Raw genomic sequence first — 20,339 nt, forward strand, 5'->3', positions numbered from 1 at the left:
TTGTATAGTCCTGCTAACATAGCCATGCTCTTTTTCTTCACACATTGGAGATGATTTTGACCATAAAACTTTGCAGTAGGCTTTCTTGCTTAACTACTGATTATGAAGCTTTATGTTAACATCACAGTACCATCACATGTGACTTAGATGTGTCTTTGGTGCTTGCCCACCATGTCCCTATCTTTTTAAAATATATATATATTTTATTGATTTTTTACAGGGAGGAAAGGAGAGGGAGAGAGAGTCAGAAACATTGATGAGAGAGAAACATCGATCAGCTGCCTCCTGCACACCCCCCACTGGGTGTGTGCCTGCAACCAAGGTACATGCCCTTGACCAGAATCGAACCTGGGACCCTTCAGTCCGCAGGCCGACACTCTATTCACTGAGCCAAACCGGTGAGGGCATATGTCCCTATCTTTGGAGTTGCATTGTACCCAGACCTACTGAATAATAGGTGGGCCTCACCAGTTCTATGTCCATGAGACACCCTTTTGCCCAGTGGGCATACCTGATGGAACCATGTGTAGAAACATGACCAAGTTGGGCCTATCATATCTTCTTCCCATAAGTTTGGGACTAAGATACTGAAAGACTGAGTCAGTATGATGGTAATGAGTTCTGGAGCTAAAATTGGCACGAAGACCAATTAAAGCCCCATATAAATTGAAGTTATAGAGGAGGAGTGGGCACTGTTTCCTTCAGAAGAAAAGCACAAGAGGTGTGCCGAGGACCAGAGAAAAGAAGACCAGGTGCATCGGAGAGAGATGGAGATGGAGAGAAGAGCTACCTAATCATTTTCCTCTTCCCATGAGATCTAGCTATGCTTCCTATATTTCATTTCAGTTAGATTCCCTATAAGTTTTCCTTAGGAAATCATTTGAATAGATAACCGTTCCTTTAAACCAAAACATTCTTAACTAGAGCAATTTATTTAACCTTTAGGTATGTGTGTTTTCAGTTTTTGCTTTCGGTGTTTTGAAAAAATGTATGCTTTAACATTTTTAATGATTTGAGACAGCTATTTATAAATTAGCTCTTTATAAATTTATTAATATATAATAAAAGCCTAAGCGACCCTTACGGAGGAACAAACAACAACCGGTTGCTATGATGCGCACTGACCACTAGGGAACAGACGCTCAACGCAGGAGCTGCCCCTGGTGGTCAGTGTGCTCCCACAGGGGGAGCACCGCTCAGCCAGAAGCTAGGTTCATGGCTGGCCAGAGCAGTGGCGGTGGTGGGAACCTCTCATGCCTCTGCAGCAGTGCTAAGGAGCAGTGAGCTGAGCAGTAAGGAGCAGCAAGCAGGCAGGCGGTAAGGAGCAAGGGGTCCCAGACTGCGAGAGGGATGTCCAACTGCTGGCTTAGAGGGAGCGAGCCTAAACCGGCAGGTGGACATCCCCCGAGGGGTCCCAGACTGCTAGAGGGTGCAGGCTGGGCTGAGGGACACTTCCCCCCAGTGCATGAATTTCATGCACTGAACCTTTAGTCCTATATAATAAAAGCCTAATATGCTAAGTGTCTGGTCATCTAGTCGTATGTTCACCAATCAAAGCATCATATGCTAATGATATGCTAAGGCCACTCAACTGCTCACTATGACGTGCACTGACCACCAGGGGGCAGACACTCTGATTGGTAGGTTAGCTTACTGCTGGGGTCTGGCTGATTGGGACTGAACAAGATAGGCTGGACACGCCCTGGAGCCCTCCTGCAGTTCCTCCCCAGCTGGCCAACATCCCGCATCCCTCCCGGCCCCAATCATGCACTGGTGGGGTCCCTCGGCCTGGCCTACACCCTCTTGCAATCCGGGACCTCTTGGGGAATGTTGGAGAGCTGGTTTCGGCCCGATCCCGCAGGCCAGGCTGAGGGATCCCACTGGTACACGAATTCATGCACCAGGCCTCTAGTTTTTGTTAAAGAAAAAACAACACTGACAGTTATTATCTTTGATCTTTTTCTTTGTCATTATGTCCATTGAATTTCAACTTAAATATTCTTTCCCTAATCAGAGATTAGGTAAAAATTCACCTATTTTTTTGTAGGTATGAAAAAATAATATAACCTTTCACATTTAAATCTAATCCATATGGAATTGATTTTAATATTTTTGTGAGATGAGGATCTAACTGAAACATTTAAAAAATGCTAAGTAGTTAATTAGTTGTCCCAGAATCATCCTCCCCTTTCTCACTGATCTGTGATATCTCCTTGATCATATGTAGTTTAGATATATTTACATGGATCTGTTACTAGGCAACCCTATTTATTCAAAAGAAAATATTTTTTTAAAATAAAGAAAATATTTCTAGTGTATGTATAGTAATAATCCCTAGAGAAATCAACTAGAGTTAGAAAAAGACGGTGTTAAGTTAGAGGACTTAAGTTACCATGTCATATGATTCCTATGACTTTAACTTCCAGGACTCTGAATGACAAGTTGATATTTATATTGGATTACTTCCATCTTCTTTTGGGGGCAGTTGGGTAACTGAAAATTTTGGTAATTTCTGAAGACTCAGTATAGATTTTTATATTACAGAATTTCAATTTATGAAATTGTATTTTATTTTAGAAAATACCAACTATTTAACATTTAAAACTGTGTTAGATTTGAGCACCTGACAGAATAACAAACACATAATGTCATTTTACTCTTTTTGCTTCCATAGTAAATATATTAATTGATTAGGGTCTTTCTTACCACTGGACTTGGAACATTAAAATCCTTCTTAACACAGTGCTCCAAGCAACTATTATTACCACTTGGTATTGCCTGGTAAAACATAATCTATTTTCAGATTAATTCTAGCAAGCAATATAAATTCCCAGGTAATATAGACCAGGTTTAAGGTAAAATAGAGAGAGAGAAATTATGAAAATGGTCAGTGTAGATTTACGGCAGTGTTCTTAAAATTTTTGACTGTTGTCCATAATAATTAAGACATTATGTATTTACATTTAGCCATATAAAGAGAAGAAAAATTGGGTTAAGAGGTTGACACATTTTAGAAAAAAAACATCTTATGTTAATTTTGCAATACTGGAATGAAAATAGGTTAACCTTTTAAAAAATCCTTTTTATTCCAGAATAGAACACTGCTGTTTAATTTTCTCAGGGATTGGTATAATCGGACAGAATGATTTTTTGTCCCAATCTCTTTGTGATTTATCTGAAGGGGAAAAAAAAATACAAATTTTTATTTCCCTGAACTTAAGTAACCCCTAAAAGCTTAGAATAAACCTCAGTAGAAATTTGCCAATATGTAGAAAAACTTTGTACCATCATCAATTTTCAGGTCAGGCAATGCTTGCTAAGTCTGTTGTAGATGTTTCGGTTTGAGGTGTTATAGAGATTATTATCTCTTCATATGCCTAATTATTTAGTTAAGACAACAATTCTAAGCTGCACTCTAATACTTGCAGGCTGTGTGCCCTTACCCAACTTATTTAAACTTTCTAATTTGAAACCCTACAATAAGTTTGTATTCCTTAAAAATCTATGTGCTTTTAAACAACTTTGTCAAATTGAATGTCTATTCTTTTAAGAAATTTTGATAATTTAATTTGTTCTCTCAGTATTGTATCATGTGTTCAAATAAGATGAAGTGATGCTAAGACAAATTAAACCAATAAGGTGAAGTGATGCTAGGAGTATGCTAAACCAAGCAAAGTCAAGTGAAGTTAGGGATAAGCTTAGAGGCCGGAGGAAGATGGAGTGGAGGAAAAATAGGGCAACATCTCATCTCCTGAAGCAGATTGCACAGCATTCCATTTTATCCTTTGGTTCTTTAGCACTTGGCTTTGACATTTAAACTAGGCAGAGGGACTATTTCTAGAATTTAATAGCCATTTTTCCATCCTTGTCATTAGAATTCAGAAGTTTCTAAGAGTGCTCCAGAAGTGTACCCTCTGCTAGAGCTCAAAGTAGAAGTGTCTTATTTTTAGGATGTCAGTTCTGACAGCTTTTTCTTTTCTGGTAGTTCAAAAGCAAGGAATTCCTGGACTTGACCAGCACACATTATTAAAGAGAAATACAGAGAGAGATATATGATGCTTGGTTGTAAGATAAGATGGCATCCATAGAAAAATGCTGATTCTGGCAGGAAAAACAAGTAGTTGGTGATATCTCAGAAGATCTGCTCCTACACCCCAGAAAGTTACACATAGCAGACTTGTAGAATTCCCATGAGGTGGCCACTGACCTTGGAGTTGAAGACCATGGAAATGTAACCTGCTGTCAGGTTTCTATCATTGTATGGAGTCATTTTCTCATTGATTGAGGGCCTTAAAATGGGAAAGATGGAAAGCTTTGGGTGCTATAAATCAGCATGTGAATGAGAATCTTAAAAGTACATGCTCATAGGAATAAAATTTTGATCAACGATAAGGGTGCCAAATGAAAAGTCTGTGTCTTTCCATTAGCTATAGCCCAATTCCCAGGAGGCCACCAGCTGTGATATTTTCTGTTTTTAGCCTTCTAGAGGTTACCACTATATCTCTAAATATCTATTTCATGGAATTTTAAATATCTATTTCTTAGCTTATAAATTCAAGCTTGTCTTTTAAGTCCTTGCTGTAAAAAATAACTGAAATGACTAATCAGCTCTCATTGGCCATCCTCTTCCTTTTCACTGTACCTTCTCCCCCCTTTTTTCTTTTGTCTCTTTTACTGTTTATACTTTTATTTCTTGTTCCCACCAGCTTCAGATATACTGAATAACTACCCATGGTGTAAGATGTGATGGAGTGAATCACTTCTACATTCTTTCCCATCTCTTTCCCTCCTGTAACACCTACCGTCGGTCAGTTCTGTTATCTTTACATTGCCAAGGTTGACAACATTAACATTCTGAATGGTAACTTTAATTAAGTGTTTCCTGCTTTATCTACACATTGATTCTGAAAACCAAAAAGTAATCAGCATCATTGACAATATTATAATATTGCTTAATATTATTCACTGCAGAATCAGAGTGTGGCTAGAGAGGCAATATAATTTATGTTCTTAAATCAAGACTGTTTGAAGTAGGATATTTCAAGTTCCAAGTTCAATATTCTCTTTTCTTAGATTCTACAAATTTCTTGTAATCATGCTTCATATTTTTGCCATGATGTTTTGTATAGCATTTTATTTTTATTGGAATTTCTAGTTTCCTTTCATTTTTCTTGTTGACATCAGAAACATAGCCTTCTTCGTTATGCACCACCTAGAAGCCCAGCCCATAGATTCTTCAATCAGCCGCATTAGTGTCTGCTCACTTCCAGACCTCCAATTTCAGAGGTCTTTTTGTGGAATAGCAGCTCCCACATTCACTGTACCTTCTCTTGTGCCTTTTCTTATACTCCAAGTTGTACCCTTTTCTCTTTTCTGTTTTTTCCATTAGTGTAATCTCATATGCCATTCATCTTCAAGATAATTTACCACATCTTTGGCCCACTTATGTCCTATTCTTCAGTTCTTAGAACTTTTATGATTTTTATTCTTTTTGTGTATCTTTGTTGTTCTTTCAATGGGTTTGAGATAGAGAGGGAGGTAAAATGTTTTCTAGATCCAATATATTGATTTGGAGCAACCCAAATTTTTATTTACTGGCAGACATTGATATCAAAAGGGAAAACATCCATCTGAAATTTAAAAACTTCCCCCAGATCTTAACTTAGAGAAGAAGCATTTACTCATGTGCATGAATGTTCTGTTTTAAATTTGGAGTATCATTTCCATATATTTGATCTCATAACCTACTTGGAATGAAGACACTACCTGAAATTAATGGAATTGCAAAAACGTTTTATTGGCCTCATGTACCATTATCCTAACTACTGGGAATAGGAACTCATTTCATCATCAGAAGAAGCTCAATGCCTGCAACTTCAGAGTTGTCTGGGAACAGAGTACATTCTTTTTTTTTTTTTCTTTAAATAATTCTTTAATGATTTTTATGGAGAGAAGAAGGGAGAAGGAGGGAGGGAGGGAGAGAGAGGGAGAAACATCTATGTGAGAGCCAAACATCTATCAACTGCCTCCTGCATGCCCCTTAACAGGGATCGAACCTGCAACCCAGGAATGGAACTTGGCAACCTTTTGATGCATGGGATGATGCCCAACCAACTTAGCCACACTGTCCAGAACCAGAGTACAGTTCTTGACAAGGATTTTAAGTGCAACATGTGAATTTTTTTATTATTCTAGAACCCACCAGACAGAGCCAAGGAGTTTGGCTTTTGTCAAATAGGGATCTTTACTGGAAAAGGAGCATGTGTTACTGTTGGCTGTTTCGAACTGTTGAATTTGTTTCCTCCAGCTTCAAGAATAAAAATTGTGTCCTAAAAAACAACAACAATGTAGGAATCATTTTGTAAAGTCCAGAAAGAAGGCGACGTTAGCTGTGGACTTAGTATATATGGCCTATATTATGTTGAGGTATGTGCCTTGTGTACCCAATTTTTTGGATAGTTTTTATTATGAAAGGATGTTGAATTTAGTCAATTTTTTTCTGCATCTATTGAGATGATGTTATGATTTTAATCATTTACATGTTAAGGTGGCATATCATACTTGTTGTTTTGTGTATGCGAAATCATCCTTGCATCCCTGGGATAAATGCAACTTGATCATGGTTGTCCAATCCTTTTAATGTAATATTGAATTTGTTTTGCTAATATTTTGTAGAGGATTTTTGCATATATGTTTATCAGGGATATTGACCTATAATTTTCTTTTCTTGTAGTGTCCTTGTCTGGCTTTGATATCAGGGTAATGCTGGCATCATAAAATAAGTCTGGGAGTGTCCCCTTCTCTTCTATTTTTTGAAAGAGTTTAAGATCAGGAGTAAGGCAAGGAATGAGACAGGAGTGTGTACTCTCACCTTGTTTATTCAACATAGTACTGGAAGTCTTAGCCAGACCAGTCAGGCAAAGAAAAGAAAGTAAATTGGGAAGGAGGAAATAAAATTGTCTCTGTTTGCATATTACATGATAGTATATCCAGAAGACTCTAAAGACTCCACACACAAAAACTGTTAGAACTAATAAACACATTCAGTGAAGTTGTAGAAGACAAAATCAATATACAAAAACAATTGTATTTCTCTACATTAACAACAAACTATCTGAAAGAAAAATTGAGAAAACCCCAATTACAATAGCATCAAAATGAATAAAATACTGATAAATAAATTTAAGGAGGTAAAAGATCTGTACATTGAAAACTATAAAACATTGATGAAAGAAATTGAAGAAAGATACAAATAAATGGAAAGATCATCTGTGCTCATACATTCATGCATTGGAAGAATAAATATTGTTTAAATGTCCATACTACCCAAAGTGATTTACATATGCAATGCAATTCCTATCCAAAATTCCAATGTCATTTTTCACAGAAATAGAACAAATAATCCTAAAATTTGTATGGAATCATAAAAGACCCAAATAGCCAAGGCAATCTTGAGAAAAATGAACAAAACTGGAGGTATCATACTTCCTGATTTCAAACTACATCACAAAGTTATAGTAATAAAAGCAGTATATGCAATTGACATAAAAACAAACACCAGATCAATGAAACTGAATAGAGAGCCCAGAAATAGATTCATGCATGTATGGTCAATTAATCTTAGACAAAGGAGCCAAGAATATACAATGGGGAAAGAATAGTTTCTTTAACAAATGGTTCTGGGAAAACTGGATATCCACAGGCAAAATAATGACTCTCTACTCCTACTCAAACCATAAACAAAAATCAACTCAAAATGGATTAAATATTTGAATGTAAGACCTTAAACTGTAAAACTCTTAAAAGAAAACATAGGGGGTAAGCTCTTTGATATTGGGCCAAAAGCCCAGGCAATAAAAGCAAAATAGACGAGAAGGAGTACATAAAACTCAAAAGCTTCTGCACAACAAAGAAAAAACGAAAACCATTAACAAAATGAAAAGGCAATGTATTAAATGGAAGAAAATATTTGTAAACCACATATCCAATAAGGGGTTAATATTCAAAATATTCAAAGAACTCATACAATTCAATAGGAATAAAACTAATTAAAAATGGGCAAAGGCCTTGCGTAGACATTTTCCAAAGAAGACATGCAAATGGCCAACAGATATATGAAAAGATGCTCAATATCACTAATTATGAGGAAAATATAAATCAAAACCACAATAATGTTCATTGCAACATTATTCACGGTGGCCAAGACATGGAAATACCAAAGTATCCTTTGATAGATGATTGGATAAAGAAGACATGGTACATATATCCAGTGGAATACTACTCAGCCATAACAAAAGATGAAATACTGCCATGTGTGACTACCTGGATGGACCTTGAGAATATGCTAAGTAAAATAAGCCAGACAATAAAAGTCAAGAACCATATGATTTCACTCATATGTAATATATAAAACTGGAAGCAACAAGTAAAAAAAACTAACAAAAACTCAATGTCACCTTCACCAATTAGAATGTCTATTTTGAAAAAACAAACAAAACGAGATAAATGCTGGCAAGAATGTAGAGAAAAGAGAACCCTTGATACTATTGGTGGGAGTGTAAACTGATACAGCTACTATGGAAAACAATATGGCAGTTTTTCAAGAAATTAAAAAGAGAACTACCATTTCATCCAGCAATCCCATTCTGGGTATATATCCAAAGTAAATAAATTCACTATCTCAAAGAGGTATCTGTTGTCATGTTCATTGCAGAATTAGTCACAGTAGTCACAAGGTAAGGAAACAACCAAAGTGTCCATCAATAGATAAATGAATAAAGAAAATGTAATTACTTTTTATTCATTTATAAGTGAATAAGCCAGATAGAGAAAGACAAATACTGCATGGTATCACTTCCAGGTGGAATCTTTTTTAAAAAAGTCAAATTTATAGAAATAGAGGGTAGAATAGTGGTTGCCAGGGGCTGGGGAATGGAGGAAATGAGAGATTGGTAAAAGGATAAAAACTTCTAGTTATAGGATGTTAAGTTCTAAGGATCTAATTATATTATAGTAATCATAGTTGATAATACTGAATTGTACACTTGAAATTAGATGAGAGTAGAACTTGTATCTAAAACAGGTAATTATCTGAAGTGATGCATATGTTAATTTATGGTGAGAATCATTTCACAATGTGTATGTATATCAAATCATCATGTTGTACACTTTAAATATATTATAATTTTATTAATCAGTTATACCTCAATAATTCTAAAAAATAAAAGAAAGAATATTTTGGTCTGGAATTAAAACATTGATTTCTTAAACCATATTGACTCCTGGTATATAATTACCATCTTTGGTTAAAATTTGGGCTGACAACAAGATTAGTAATTATGTTGGTAATACCACTGTAAGAGGAAAACAGAGGAATATTCTTAAAGAAAAGAACATTAGTTGGTAATTAACAGGATTATGTTTTTTCTGGGATGAAGGCTTTGCAATTTGAAAATGTAAAAAATTTTTATTCTTATTTTCATTTAACTATCCAAGAAAAATGTGTTGACCACCTATGATTTTTCAGAGCTAGGCATTGTGGGAAAACAGAAATATGAATCAGACATATACCATTCCTCTGTAAGCAGAATAGCAAGACAGATCTGGCTCTGTAAGTAATTATAAAATGCAAAACAGAAAGTAATAAGTATTATAAGGGTGATGCAGGCAAGTGGGATTTTTTTCTATATAATCTGAATCCTTTTTCTTTTTTAGTGGAAGATAGTATTGATGAACTTGAATGGAATAAAGAAATAACCTGATTTGGGTCAGAAGCCTGGGTTGTATACTGTCTCTTACACTTGCTAAGTATGTGGCTTTGGGCAGGATACTTAACCTTTTCCACTTGAGTTTTACTGTGTCTAAAATGGGGACAGCAGCAATTTCCTTCTTACAGCTCATAGTGATTGGGAGGCTCATAAGAAGCAATAGACATAGATTTATACCAACTGCTTATGTAAAATAAGTATTATTTTCTTCAGAGAACAGTTAAACATTTTGTCCTTTAAAATAGATTAAATTTTCCTCTTTTCTAATTTCAACGAGATGTACCATGAAATAGTCCAAAGAATAGTGACATGAATTCAATTTAATTATTAATAGGTAACATGCATACGGTATCAAAGAACCTCTTTACGGTGCCTCGATCAAATGTCGCTCTCTTACTGGCTTGGTGAGAAACAGTGATTTTGACTGTCTTGCTGACTGCTTTTGAAAGCCTGCGCCGAGAGGCAGTTTGCCCAGAGTTGAGCTTTCCCACAGACTCTGACATTTGTACGTTTTGTTTTCCTTGTTCCTCTCTGGTTCTCGCCTAGTATCCACTGTTTGCTGAATGTAGCTGAGACTATAGACTGTAAGCGGGCTGGAGTGGAAGAAAGATGCATCTGAAGCTGTGGCTCTCAGACCTTGACTGCACGTTAGAATCACCGAGAAGCTTTAAACACATGATGATGATGGCAGGCCCATCACCGAGATTCTGATTTGTTAGTCTGCGGTGGGCCAGGTATTGTTAGTTAAACAAAACCTCCCAAGGTGATTCTAAGGCACAGACACTGCTGAGAGCCACCTACACACTGGGCCTCAAATTCTGCGGTGCGCCACAATCACCGGGCGAGAGTGAGGAAACGCAAGCTCTGGGCCTCCCTCCCAGAGCTGCTTAATCAAGAGACGTAGGATGGGCCCCTGCATTTGATTTTAAATGACTAATTCTGAAGCAGCTGATCTGGTGACCACGTTTGGAGAAACGCTATTTTTAGCAGGATCTTAGAAATAGCTAGTATCAATATTGTATTAGCCATCTGATGAACATTTCATTTCATTACATGGATCACCGAAGCCACGAGAGAGACACACTTTTCAATACTTGGAAAGTTATTTTTTTATTCATTCATTCAAAACAGTGTCTCTAAACACACACCTCTCAGTTCAAGGCACTGTGTTTAGCTGAAGGGGACACAAAGGATGGATCAAATACAGATGCTATTCACTAAGGTCCTAGAGGCAGGTGGGGCTGCATTTAAAACTATACTTCAGCCCTAACTGGTTTGGCTCAGTGGACAGAGCGTCGGCCTGCGGACTTAAGGGTCCCAGGTTCGATTCCGGTCAAGGGCATGTACCTTGGTTGCAGGCATATCCCTAGTAGGGGGTGTGCAGTAGGCAGCTGATCGATGTTTCTCTCACCTTGTTGTTTCTAACTCTCTATCCCTCTCCCTTCCTCTCTGTAAAAAAATCAATAAAATATATTTTAAAAAGAACTATACTTCATAGCTTACATAAAGGTTTACCTCAGCACAGGTCGTTTTCCTCCAACTTTGGAACAGAATGTTGCTTCTGCAGTTGATTCTCCTGTGTGGCTGGCTTGCATTTAGGGATAATGTCTGAAAATAATGTCTAGAATCATATTCAGTACATGGGACATGGCAGATTCAAGGTTCCCAACTCAGGCTCATTCAAGCATGTGTTCTTTGGGTGGTATGGGATGGGGGGTAGTGTAGGTGTGTGTGTGTGTGTGAAAGGGGGGCAGGGAGGTGTTGCCTGCACTATTTAAATAGGGTTCCCTTTTACTCATGCTGCTATTCTCTTCCTCTTTTGTTTGTTTATTTAATTTTTCATAAGATCAGTGGGTGCCTGATAATATAAGATTCTATTCTATAATGTGAAAGGTGATTAAGGCATGAAGCAGACACAGGCCACCCTGTGTCCATTGAGAGACATTTTAGCTAACTTCAAAATAACTGTATAAAACTTGCCAAAGAGAGAAAATGTACCAGACTTTAATCATGTCTGTTTGTGAGGAATGAGGTACAATCTAAGAGTAAGGTTGTTTTGGGAGATTAAATGGAGAAGTCAAGAAACATACCAAAAGCTTCATAAAAGGTAAAGAAACTGTAAGACATTATGAATGGAAGATTAATGTATTTCTCTCCAAGGGTTCTGAAATGAAAACTAAAAAATGGGATAATTGTGTTTCACTATAGCCTTGCTTAGATCATTGTGAAAGCTGCAATGGAGCAGACCCACCGAGACCATCCAATTAGAGCCAAGCTGGGGATTTCCAGGGCTGATCACCCCGAAGTCCCAGGGCAATCAGGACACGGCAACCACTGGCAGAGCCTCTAAACCTGAAAATCCCTTAGTTATATTTGCATTTTTTTGTACTTTGTGGAACCCTTAAACCACACAAACTACCTCTGTCTGCATAGAGCAGTCCTCCCAGGAACACTAGGCAAAGCCAGTCAGTCTTTCTCTGATACCGGCTCCATGAGGTAACAGTCTCCGTGGCCTTGTGTGCCTGTGAGGTTCCACCTGAGACTCTGAGTATTCAAGAAAAGGAGTCCTGACTTCAAGAAGAGGGAAGAGGCTTGTTTTCCTACTGACATTGTTGTCTTACTTTGGAGCTTCAATCATTTTATGTTAACTTTTGGTGACTTATACACTGGCTGCCCCTAACATTTCAGCACTTGGGATGAGAGGACAAACAGAGGCCCACAAACCATACATGCACAGAGGTTCCAAATCAAGCTAACAAACTGTGAAATGAAATTTGTTCTTTCTACTTTGACAGATATTCCTTCATAATAACAGAATAAAATGAATGTGGGTGAAGCCATGGTTTTTATATAATAAAAAAGTTGGCATGATGTTAAAGATGACTAAATTTAATTATCACTGTGTATGTCCTGGTATTCTATTATGGGCTAATGATGTCTGATTGAATAAAACACATGCATATTTCATCAATTATAATGTATTTATTCTGTAAGATATCTTTCTCTTTATAGCAAAATCACTAGTTATGTTGTTTTACTTAATATTTTTCATAATTAAAGTTCTATTTATAGAAATAAACTAAAGGATTAGAGATAAAATGTATTTTTCCTCAATAGTGTAAAATTTCATTACATTTTGAAAAAATATGAGTTAGAGTAATTGTAAAGATAAAAAAATTAAAATTATCATATGTTTTAAAAATTACATGCACCCTAAAATATTCAAGATTTACTAAAAATAATAGGTAAAAACCAATTGTAATCAATGAAAATAACAAATTTTAGATAAAGCTGGCATTTAAATTTTACTTTTATGTTTGGCTATTTTTATAAATATAAAAACACCACAATGTTCATTTGGTTGCCAATATAATTTTTATTATACTTCACATGTATTATGTCCATATCTACATAAGGATAAATTCATATTATGTGAAATATTCTTCAACTTCTGTCTGCGACTATTTCAAATATAGTGCTGATTGTGAATACCTCCAGAATCACAATTTGGTACCGCAAGAGAAGCAGTACCTCTCGGTTATGTTAGGATCGCATTCATTCTGTCTGAGAGGGAAGGTTTGGTAAGGGAATTAACTTGCCCTTTCTCTTGCCTAAGGACTTCTGCTGCTCAAATCCTCCTCTGTTCTGAAGCAGTGTCCATTTCGACCTCTGCAGCGACACAATCCATAAACCTTCACAGCATTCGGACACACTTGCCTTTTTTATAAGACATAGGACAAGAGATATGGAGAAGCCTAAGCAGTGAGACAGAAAGCTTAGGGTTCTGGGTGTAGGTGTTGAGTATCAAATAGTGAGTTGTGAGCGAGACTCTAATGTTTTTCTAATACATTGTATGTGTGTGTGTAGGTGTGTGTATGTGTGTGCACATGTGTGACTTATACTAGGCTCTCTAAAGAGTTCTCGGTGGGAGATATCACAGACCATGAGCACCCTAGAGCAGAGGGAGATTCTGTTTTATTCATCTTTGTAGCCACAGTGCTCACCTCCTTGCCTGGTAGTACATACTCCATGGACATTTGGTGAGTTGAGGGATGAAGTATTGCATGATGAAAGCTTCAGGAAGTGTTTCCTTCTCACTTTTCAAAGTTTATGGGCTACACACATTTTAGATCCGTCTCAGGGACACAGATTCGTAACAGGGAAGGTCCAAAGTTCTCTTCTGGAGCTCAGTTACTACGGAAGATCTGACCCGGAGACAGACATCTTGATCCTTGATTATAAATCTGAAACTGTCCTAAGGTGCCTCTTTAGATGTCATTAGCTGCATATCATGTAGATTTCCATGATTTCTCCTCTTTCTTACTCTTTGCACCAAGACAGCTTTTTGGCCAGTGTTTATGCCTTTGGGAAGGAAAAACAAATAGAGAAGCTGGTGGAGGTTGTCTCCCTCTGTGTGAATCTAGCTCAACTGCCAGTGCCTTCCCCACGCTCCTTCACAAGCCTCTCAGAAATGGAACCTCAACAGGCTGATTCTGGACTGTGGACCGTAAGCCAAGCACTGGGCAGGGAGCAGGGAGAATTGCATTCTATACTCTCTCTGCCATTCATTAGCTGTATGACCTTGATTTTACTTCTTGGGACTTCAGATTCCTCATCTGTGTAATTAAGGGATTTGTAGTAGATCCAAGGTCACACCTGTTCAAAAGTTACGTGGTTTAATTTTAATAGCATAATTGAGCAAAATATTTTCTAGGTTTTACATAATTTGATGATATAGCAAGGACCTTTAGGACTGTTAGGTGGGTAGGCAGCAGGTTGAATAGATACTCCAATGTCTATATGGCTTACGGGCTCTGGCTAAGAGATATTTGTTCATTGGCTTATTAAGAACAAAGAAAATCTATCTGAAAACCATCCATGTGAGGTGCTGAAGCTTCAAAGATGAATAAGCCAAAGTGCCTGTTCTCAAGAAGCATGCAAACAAATAATTTTATTAGAATGTGATGATTGGTATTTCTGAGAGTTTTTTGAAGTGCAGGGGGAGGCACAAAGAACACATGGGTTTCTGCTGAAGAAAAGGGGGGTCCAGGAAGGCGCCCAGGTGAGGAGATCCTCTAGGGGAGTAGTAGGCTTATTTTCACCTCTAAGCTCCCCAGTAGCACAAGAGCTGTTGGGGTGGTAGCTTTTGATGAGTTTGCTCTTTTGACATCCATGATTGGACTTACACAGAGAATGAGCCAGCGAGCATCAGACTTTGCCGTGGGCTTTTGATTCATGTGCTTTTCTATGGCAGCGGATGGTTCAGGTTTCAAATGGTGCCTATTTTCCTGCAGTGGGCCCAGGGGAGGACAGACGGTAGAGCAGAGCCTTAGAGATGGATTTACGGGCACATTGCTCAAGAGATCAGATCACTTGTCTCATTAGCAGTGGTGAGAATGGCTGCGGGTAGAAGAAGGAAGAGGCCAGGAATGCTCGATATGCAAATGATTTCATAGTCATAGATTCTGGGCTCTGACAGGGGAACATTTTCATGCCTGCTTATGAATGATTTCAGCCAGGGAACTCAGTATTGAGTCTGCATCTAGCAAGTTCTCAAGAAATACTCCATGAATCAACAGTGACTAAATGCCTACTATGTAACAATGACTGTTGTAGGCACTTAATACATAGTTGTGGAATAAATTAATTTCATTTAACTAAAAAATGCCGAAGAACAACCAAATAACCTATGTGAGCATTTGGTTGCCATGAAATAGAAATGAAATATTGATTAACCTCTAACCACACATTATACAAATGCATTCCTCCCTGAATATGTAGCTTGCTGATGCCATCCAAGGGAACAATAACTTTCATCTTTGTCAAATGTTTACTTGTTAAGTAAAAGAGGAAATGAGATTTGTTTGGCTTAATATCAATACGGGGTACACTTCTAGTGGTCTTGCTCTATGGTTTGTCTCTTGTATAAGACACACATATTTGGGATCATCTATGCAATACTGCAGATCTGGAGACCAAATGTAACTTTCTAAAGAGATTAAAGGCAAAGGAACTTCCTTTCAATCATTATATTGTGGGGGGTGGGGTGGGGTTCCGGAAGGTGGGGTTGGGAATGTAAACTAGGCAGACTGAATCATTTCAGGACTATAAGAAGGCAAACCTAAACATGAAAGTCTTTTTATTATATTTGGAAAATTTGAAGAAAGAAGAAATAGCTCTGGTGTACTGTTCATTTCTTAATTTTTTTTTTATTATAAGGACATAGTATTCTTAGAAAATGACATTTGAATACTGAAGTTTTTTATTATGAGTACTCTACTTTTGTTGTTGTTATGGGAGAATAAAGAGTTTATCAGCCTTAGTTTTTAGCCACTTAATGTACAATTGGCATTTGAAAATCTACTAAAGGTAGAAAGGCTCTATTTGTTGTGTCAGAAAAAATTGTCTCCTCTGACATCACCCAGACCAAAATATCACAATTATGAGTCCAAGGTCTCCAGATCAATCCAAACTCTGCTTTGTGAACCAGCCCCTTTTCTTTCAAAGCACTCATAGAAATTCTGAATAGGACCCAGTGGAACAACACTCTCTATCTGAAAATGGCCAAAGCAATTCTCAGAAATATATTGGGCAAAGATAGAAATTAGGTAGAAAATGAGAAATGGAGGGAAGGAAACCTCATAGCAATCTCAACCAGCTTGTGCTTATCTGGCCAAGTAAAAAAGTTGATTGGAATGGATTTTTAAGTGGCTAACTTCATCTTCAGCTCAATTTACTGATGATGCTAATTCTGTACACTGAGCTTAAGGGCTGGCTACATCTGGACCCCAAACTTTCTGCCTTTCATTGGATTTTGTCTCACTCTTATCCTTCCTAAATTTGAATTTTACCATCCTCTTTCCATTCTGTTTTCATCACCATTTCTAGCTGGCCTTTCCTTATCAATTGGGCACCAAAAGAAAAATTTTAAAGAAAATGTCTTAATGTTGATAGGTGTTTCTGAGCATGAGACTCTTTGCTGGCTAAAAAATGAGGCCACAAGTTAGAAACAGGTAGAAAAAGGGAGAGAGAAGGAAATGACAATAAGTAAAAGTCTTTACTGATCAGATTCTTAAGTACTTGCATAATATCGGGAAGCATAATTGAGCTTCTAAACTTGTGCAATTTAAATTAGTTGTGTCATGGTGGTGGAGGTGCTAAAATCAAGGTCAAAGGTCATTTGTTCACCTGGGATCCAACTAGAAATTAAATAATGGATATTTAACTTCTTAAAAGAATTTGTTTGTAATGAGTCTAATCTAATCTAACCTGGTTTTTAATCTCCAAAAGCCATGGTGTGAGTGAAGCTTGGTATTGTGGTCTTAGGATCTATTTTTTTTTAAAATATAAAAACCCCTGTGTAAAAGGGATACTTGAAAAGACAGAGAACTAAATTCTCCCCAGCTTCCTAGAAATATATAGCACATCAATATTTTCTAAAAACTTTATTCTTTTGTTTAGATGTAAGAATAATTCCATGGCACCGACTGGTGAGCTGACGAGGCTGCAAGCAGATCAATTAAGTCATATACATATGGACATGAGAGGATATGGGGAATGAAGTTCTCAGGGGCAAGTTCATGTGTGTGACTCCACAGCCTCCCCACAAGCGATTTCACTTCCTCTGCATCAGCTCCAGCTGAGCCCTGTGTACTTCGTGTGGAGGACTCCCAAGCAGGTGGATGGAATGCTTTCCATGGAGAAAAAGGTACAGGTCAAGTCAGGAGTGAGAGGTTTCACTACACGGGACTAGGAAATTGGGAAAGCTGTTTTCATGTATTTCTTCAGGTTCTCTGCTTTGTTCATTTGCTAAATGAACTTAGGGCTGTAATGGCTTTATCTATGAAAGACGGCAGTACAGGAAAGAGCATCAGCTTCGGTGTAAGCAGATCTGGCTTGGAATCCTTACTATCTCGCTCACTATCATAGTGACCTTGGGGAAATCCCTGACTGGGCTGAGCCCCTGTTATTTATACCGTAAAATGGGGACCACAGTGATGACACTTCTCTTTAACTCTTTGTCGTGAGGATAAAGGAAGGTGCAGGGGTGAAGTCCTGAGCTAAGCAAGGATTTTACTGAAAGAGCTCTCAAATGGCTACTTTGCACCTTTGTCCCTCCCTAAATTCTCTTTTCTTTGCATAATAATAAAGCTATGGAATATGCTTTCTTGCTTTCTGTACTATGTCCTCCCAATCTTACCCCCTTGTAAGTCCTTCAAAAAGAATAGGAAATTAAATTAAATGTACTACTAAAGTCAAAAAAGAAAGAAAAATAATAGGAAAATTTAAGAGTTTAAAAAGTAACCAATGTGTTTGTGCTGTTGGCCTTCATCTTCAGGGCTAAGCATCTTGGTTCAGCTACAAGCCAGCTACCTACCAATGGTCCTGGTGCCCCACTTGTGGCCGATTGGATATGTAGTCTGATTGAGAATATTCAGTTCTTTTTCATGCTCCCCAATTCCAACCCAAGTGTCTTTTCAGAGTAGTTTATCGAAGTCCTATCATCAGGCATTGTTATAGATGAGGCAGAATGCCTGGAAAGAGAAGCTACTAACTTGAGGCTAAGTGAGGAAGTAGGAAGCCAACCTTTTCATTATACCACCTTGTATTTCCTTCAATCCACTGAACAAAGGAAAGAACAGGTATAAGTCATGATTTGAAGAGTGGAGGAGAGTAGGAGGAGTAGACATTAAATGAAAAATTATTTTTTCCAGTAGTAAAAACATTTATACAAACATACATACATATTATAATATGTGCATGATTAAGTATATAATTAGCTTTACAAGTTCCTCAGTTGCTCAAAAATTCTCCCTAGAATTGGGAAAAATCAGAGAAAATTTTTATCAGATACCTCTGGTACAGTTCTAACTCTTGCTTTAATTTTTTTTTAATTAAAAAAATTACAGAAGAAGAGCAAAAATAAAATAATCTCTATTTTATTACTTAAAAAGATGATAATGTCCTGGCATATATGCTTCCAGTCATTTTAAAAATAAAAGTAATTTATTATTATGTTTATAAAATTATAAATGCTATTTTAAAATAACAAATTATTTAATTTAATGTTACTTAAATCTATAGAAATTAAGACTAGAGGAGCTATTGAACTTCCAATATTTATTTCCTCATCTCAAGAAATATTTCACAAGAGGGCTTTCTAAAGTTAAGAAAACATGAAAAATAGTGATGTTGGAATTAAAAATATTAAAGTTACATATTTTAATTTTCAACATTTTAAACTTACTCCTTGCAATGAAAGAATAGGAGAATAATATTGTCACATATTTTCACAATTTTTCTGGGTTTTTTTACCTTTAATTTTTGTGTTTTATTATTTTTACATTGTTTGGCTTTATGACATTACATTTTTTCCCTGTAACTTTAATTTACCTATGTTTATTAGTTAATATTTACGTGGACTGAATGCTTACCATAAGTATTTTTTTAAAATCAGACCTTCTCTATTTCTGAGTTTTAAATTTTGATTACAAATGAATTGGCAGGTTTTCATTATCTAGATTGTTTCAGCATGATCCCTTAGTCCTTTCACAGTTCATAATGCTTTTATATTTGATTGCCATCTTGGGTATAACATTATTGGGTCATGCCATTTTCACCTCAGAACAATTGTTCCATTGATCAAAGGAAGCCTGATTTTCATCCCTTGTAGATTATTTTCTTTTTCTGTCCAAATGCCTGAAATAGTTTTATTCCTGAAATTCAGGAGCTTAACCAGAATGTTTCTTGGTGAAGAGAGTCTTGTATTTCATTTTCTCAGAACACATGTTCTTTCCAACTATAGATAATTTTAAATTTTTTTCTTCAACTCAGATAAACTTTCTTTTTAAATTTGTATTTTTAATACTTAACATTTAATCCACATATTAGTATTTTTCAGTAATATCAGTTATCCTATGTCTCTTATATAAATTGTATTTTTATTGCTTTATCTTTTTAAATATGCATGTACCTTAATTATCTCAAGCCTTTATTCTATGCCATAATTTGATTATCAGTGGTATTTATACAGCTCCTTGCTTTTTCCAATCCATTGGTTATTTTTTTAATCATACTGCTCTGGTTTTCAATTTGCTTCCATAGGTCTTCATTTTCTTTTTCTTAACACTTTTGTTTCATCATTTTATCTCTGACCCACTATTGAATTGATATTCTTATTAAGATGTTTTGTGTCAAGAAGCATTTCTGAGAAAAGTTTCTTGAGATACTTCTTAAAGGGTTTGTTTGTTTTTCTTTTGGATGATTTGGATAGTATGCTTCCTTCTTCTCTGACTGTGAAAAAAAAAATCTTCCACTAATGGAGTTGAAATGAAAAGCCCACAATTATGTTGAGACACCTGCATGTTATGATTATGATTTTGTAATCAACATCTCAGATAGAAACCAGGAGAGCAAGAGGGATTTGTACACAACTAGAGTGAACCCAACCATCTCCACAAACTGATGCCAGGCCATCAAGTGTTTCCTTATCATGGCTTGTTAGTTTTCTATTCCCATTCTGTTCAATTCCCAGGCCTTTTATAAACTTTGTGTACTTTTTGTGGAGTCAGA

The 20,339-nt window shown here is 36.7% G+C and overlaps 1 long non-coding RNA gene across 1 annotated transcript in view; it reads left to right on the forward strand.

Moving 5' to 3' along the window:
* LOC307112221 overlaps window positions 1-20,339 on the forward strand; it is a 50,391-nt gene that overhangs the window by 18,577 nt on the left and 11,475 nt on the right. The window contains exon 2 of the long non-coding RNA XR_013814682.1: window positions 17,229-17,475. This is a non-coding gene — a long non-coding RNA (uncharacterized lncRNA). The remainder of the gene's footprint in view (window positions 1-17,228; window positions 17,476-20,339) is intronic.

Source organism: Cnephaeus nilssonii, assembly GCF_951640355.1.
Source record: "Cnephaeus nilssonii genome assembly, chromosome: 15".
Lineage (NCBI taxonomy): Eukaryota > Metazoa > Chordata > Mammalia > Chiroptera > Vespertilionidae > Cnephaeus > Cnephaeus nilssonii.